The sequence below is a fragment of the Labeo rohita genome, unplaced genomic scaffold, assembly GCF_022985175.1.
Source record: "Labeo rohita strain BAU-BD-2019 unplaced genomic scaffold, IGBB_LRoh.1.0 scaffold_763, whole genome shotgun sequence".
NCBI classification, from domain to species: domain Eukaryota; kingdom Metazoa; phylum Chordata; class Actinopteri; order Cypriniformes; family Cyprinidae; genus Labeo; species Labeo rohita.
The window spans coordinates 18151-23710 of record NW_026129704.1 but is presented as its reverse complement, the minus strand read 5'-3'; positions in this window follow the sequence as shown (position 1 = coordinate 23710).

The following is a 5560-nucleotide window of genomic DNA, read 5'->3' as shown; positions in this document are numbered from 1 at the left end:
ATTTAAAAAGAAATAGACTCCCAGACTGTTCAGATTTTATTAAAATATTAGCATTTTTAAAAAAACAGTTTAAAATATAAAATGTATGTTTATTTGCAACAGTTATGCTAACAACAATAAAAAGACATTTATGACATGAAACAGCCCATTTTCTGACACACATTATTGAGTCATGTATTGTCGGACATACAGAGAATTGAAATTATGTTACTCTCAGACCCTGATGTATACAGATAACAAAAAACAACAAGAGGAATACAAATATCCAATAAATTCAAATTTACCTAGTAAAAAAGAGAATATAGTACAAAAACTATATACAAATAAGGGCACATGTTTTTAGAAATGCAAATCAGCTCTTGAGCTGCATCATGCCCATTTTGCCAAGTTGATATGATTCAGGAATATCCCAGCTGAAGATAGTGAGGAAATTACATTGCATTCCAAACGACTCAATAATGACAACAATACATGCTCTGAACACTCAAGTCTTCACTAGGGGATAAGGGTAATCACTAGGGCTGCATGATTATGACAGAAATGCAAATGATAATTGTCGGTTATTCACCTTGATATTGTAATTGCGATTATTATTGTTGATTAATAGGTTTTACATTGAAGTTTTTAAATGTTTTATAACTTTCTGTGAAGCAGCTGCATGGTAAGATTCATCAACAAATGTAACTAAATGATATAATGTAAATAACAAATAATTATGGGAGTTGTGTTGTTAGTAAAAATCCAAAAATGAATAACTTCAGGTTATCAATTTTACAATCGCTGATTTACCAATATTCTTAGTGCTTAAACATACTGCCCTGCGCACAGATATTAGCACAAAGGGACAGCTGTAATTGCTCATTTTGGTGATTATGTAATTGTGTCACCCATCCCTAATCCAGCAGTTTTACGATTAATTGTGCAGCCCTGTAATCACTATGATTTGGAAAATGACTGTCCATTGTACATACACGACACACGAATCGTTACACCCCATCTGATTATTTTGACAGATACATTTGTTCATATTGTTAGATTTGTTTATTTTGGATATGTGTATTTTACATTTTATGCTGCATGGATTTTATAATTGTTTGTTTTGTTATCATACACTGCCAAGAACTTGACATTAATGTTCAAACAACATGAAAAAGAATGAACTTAGCATCTGATCACCCCTTTAAAATCGAAAGATGCCATGAAGCATTCAAATGCTGACTGAGAGGCGCGTTCTGTGATCGACACCTGGTAAGTGCTGTGAGGAAATCATCACTGTAAAATGAAGCACTAAATGCACTAGTGATGCTCTGGATGGGATTGTAGCCGGGGAACTGCACATTTGATCCGCTGAGAAAACTGCTGGGATCAGGTAATAAAAAAAAGCATTCTGATTATTTGAGGGTGGACACAAGGGTGGATGAGATGAATCAATAATGAGACAAATATTAACAACATTTTCTAAAATATGACCCTCTAAATACTTTTTCAGGCAAACACTTTCATTTGTGTGTGCCTGTCTGTGTGTTCACCTGTTGACCACTACTTGTGACAGAAAAAAAGACATTCCAGATCAAGTTTGAAGGGAGTTACGCCTGTGTTAATGTTTTTGAGTAGGGTAATATTTAGTGGTGATAGTGCAGTTTGATGCTACCCACAGCAAATCCCCTCCTGATGGCATCATTCAGTGTCCTGCATTAGCCTTCAATCATGACAGGCCACCATTTCTAATTCAATGATGTGAATAAATGCAAATATTGCAAAACACATAGTAAAGACTGCTCAGGGAATGTGGCGCTGCTTCCTTTGAATGATGTTTGATGATTGCGCCTGACACGCGCCCGCGCCCGCTCCGTCCGCAACAGCACCAGATTTGCCGAGTAGTAAAATTAATAATTATTATTGATTACTAATTTGAATCAGTACATTACAACGAAAACAATACCTTAAAAATGAAAAGAATTAGATTTTTATGATCAGACATTTCTTAAACTGGGTGAACCCCTGTAATCTTTTGTCCAAGGATCCAGTAGACGTTCAAACACCCAATTGATTTCATCAGAGATTGCGGAGAGTCACGTCCAGATGTCAGTTAACGTTATTCTTTTCAGCTTGGCTTTGGCTTAAGAGCACGAACGATTAATCTTATATAAGTGTGCAGCGATGTGCAGATTAGTTGAATCAAACTGCTGTTAAAATGAACCATCCATTCACCATCTCATCATGCAAAACTAAGAATTAGAATAATCGTTAAAACTAACTGATTTGGTGCGGTTATCTAAATCAAAGAAAGATATAGGTGCGGGTGGGTGGCGGGCGGATATTTTATTTGAAGCTGCTGATTCGGGTGACGTTTGAGCTCATCCGCGCATCTCTAGTGCGCACATAAACGCAGTACGAGTCCGAGTACGAGTCCGAGTACCCCAACTCTACTTTTAAATCTAGATTGAAGACTCATTTATTCTCTTTAGCCTATGGTGTGGCCTGAGATTATTGGGGGTATATTGTTGTTTACGGTTTATCTTGCATGCTTGTATTTCTATTTTATGAGTTTTATTTATTTGTTAGTACTTTTTATATTGTTTTTTTTGTTTTATATATTGCACAGCACTTTGGTACAACACTTGTAGTTTTAAAATGTGCTTTATAAATAAACGTGAACTTGAACTTTAAGAAAAGGTCTGTATCAGTGATACCAATACTACTGATGTCCTTAGAAAATTGTTTTTTTTCCTAATATTTAACCATTAACTATAGCCATTCAGCATTATGTACGGAAAGCACACACTCTGTTTCTCGCACTCTCTCTCCTTTACAGATGTACATAGAAACATACACTTTATCAGTACAGTTTAGCAACTTAAAAGCTGCATGATATATTTTACAAGCGAGGTGAATACAGCGCTGTACAGCAATTACTTTTCTCTCTCTTTCATAAGTCTGCTATCAACAGCTCAAGCATCTGTTATTCTAAAATGAGGTTTCTGAGGCACTGAATGAGATGCATAAGAAGTTAATTCTACTCACAGTAGTGTATATCACCTGATCTATGTCTTGAGGTTTGATAACTGTAGTATAAGATGAATAATTAGTATAACTCTGGGTGATGCGGCCATGACCGGAAGCAGGTGTGTATTATTTATTATAATTATTCAGTCAATTATTCTTTAAATAATTGAGAGCTTTCAAAAATAATTGAGTTATCAAAAACTCTAGTTCTATAATTAAATATGATAAGGATGAAGCCTTAAAGCTATAAAAATAGTTGATTTCCTCTTCTTTTTTTTGGGTTTTTCTTTGACTTATAGACATCACAGCAGCTGGGTTATTATCTTATTTTGGCTGCTATTTCTTAAAGATCTGCTGCTGAACATGACTTAACTGATGATATAACTACCACTGCACGCTTGTAGTTTCTTTCGTGCTTTGATATGATATGACACCACCACCACATTTGTGCATGCAATTGAAGAGTACACACTACCAGCACAGTATAACAGCTGACAGAACAGGAAAATTTATTTTTACTGACATATGACCTGACAACATCTCATCTGACTGCAGTTCACTGTTGTTCTACTGAAGGTCCCCATCACCTGTACCATTTCTGTGCTTGTTTGACTGTAGTTGGAGAGTGCATCTGAAAAGTCTCATCATAAAGATGTTCTGTGTCTAAATAAACACACTTCTTGTCAAGAAAAAAAGAGACAGAAGCAGCAGCTGTGAGCAGGGCTGTCACGATTAGGAAGTTGGGCTGACGATGCATTGTCTAAAAAAAATGTGTCATAATTTGTTAATATGTTAATTAATTGTCTGGTTTATGGCTTTGACATACATTTTTTATGCATTTTGTTCTATAAATTGTTAAAAAGGATTGTGATTAGGGACAAAATAACATTGAAATGTTTCTGAAAACCAGAGTTACCCTCAGAAACACATTCATATAAACTCCCACACCAATATTTAGATTTTTCTTATTATATTTTGAGAATCATGAACAACGAATTTGCTGTGCCCTGTACAGTATTTTTTGTTGAGTCTATTCTGTCCTCTCTGCGACTGTTCTGACCACATACATACTACAGCTAAATTCGGTTGTCAGTTCACCTTTTACTCCTTAATAGCATTCTGTACACACATAATTAACACTAGAACCGCCAGAGGTCGCTGTATACCTAAAACCGCCATGCGGGTAAATTTTACCCACACGCAAACAAGTGTTTTGATATGGCTAAAGAAGATTTTATTTCACTGTATTATGCCACTGTCTTGATAAAGAAGTGTCTAGTGTCATAAAAAAATGATTGTCTAGTCATCAACTTATATTTTTGCCCTGTTGTTTTGTTTATAGATTTTTATGCAGGCTACAGTCCGTTTTCAAAATAGTCAATTTAACATAAACAAGACTGCGCTGACAAAGGGAATTAAAAGGAAGTAACTACATAATTGTGTGGTGTAATATTAGAATTCGTTGTCATTATTCAATAAATTAAGACAATTCATGTTATTTAAATTACGAAAATAGTCCATAGATGACAATGTGTAATAATAACTCGCGCACACTATGATGATGCGATGTCAAATTCAAGTGCACAGCTTCACCTAATGAATGATCAATTTGTTTACTAATGTCATTTATAATTTCAATAAGAGAACACCACAAATAAACTTTGGGTAATAATAAAAATAATTATAAAAAAAAAAGAAAAAAAAAAAAGGTTGTATTCATTACATAGATCTTTTTTTTTTTTTTTTCAGGAAACGGCCAGACTAGAATAAATAGCAACACAGTAGCGAATAATAAACAATAGAAATTACAAAACAAAAATTAAATAAATAATCCAAAGTTTTAACAATATGTGTAACGTTAGGCTAAAACATCTAAATATGAGATCGCTGTCAGATGAGCCGTCAGATGCTGAGGCGACCCAGGACACATAACAGACTCTCCAATAATCATGGTATTTAGAATTTCTAATACCTCTTCAGCATCAATAAACTGCCTTCTTTTACTCATACTGACTTTATTTATGAAACTGATAACCACTAATTTAGTGAGTAAAAGGCGCTGCCTAGAAATGTACAATGTAAAACATAACCCTTGCCGGTTATGTTTTACATTGTACATTTCTAGGCAGCGCCTTTAACGCCTTTAACAGTGCGAAAATACACGCATTATATAGCGGGTAAATTTGACCCGCGCTGGCGCTTTTAGGTATAAATGCTCAGTTTTTCGATATGGTATTATCTAAACACTTTTTAACACCAGGGGATTTTAAATTACACAATTTTAGTAAAAGTCAATGACTGGGAGACTTGAGTGTTTTATTGAAAATCTGTTATGTACATTTGAATAACAGGTACGGGTAAAATTGACCCCGTGGCGGTTCTAGTGTTAAGTAAAATACGGGAGTGACAACTGCATTCGCAACTGCATTACTTTCTGAAAAATACAGGTAACCTTAGTGACTGCAAATTTCAGCCCGATTGGCCCTCAACTTTTTTACAACCCTAGGGTCAATGTCGCAAAGATCCTGATTCACAATCTCCTCTTTGGATGCAC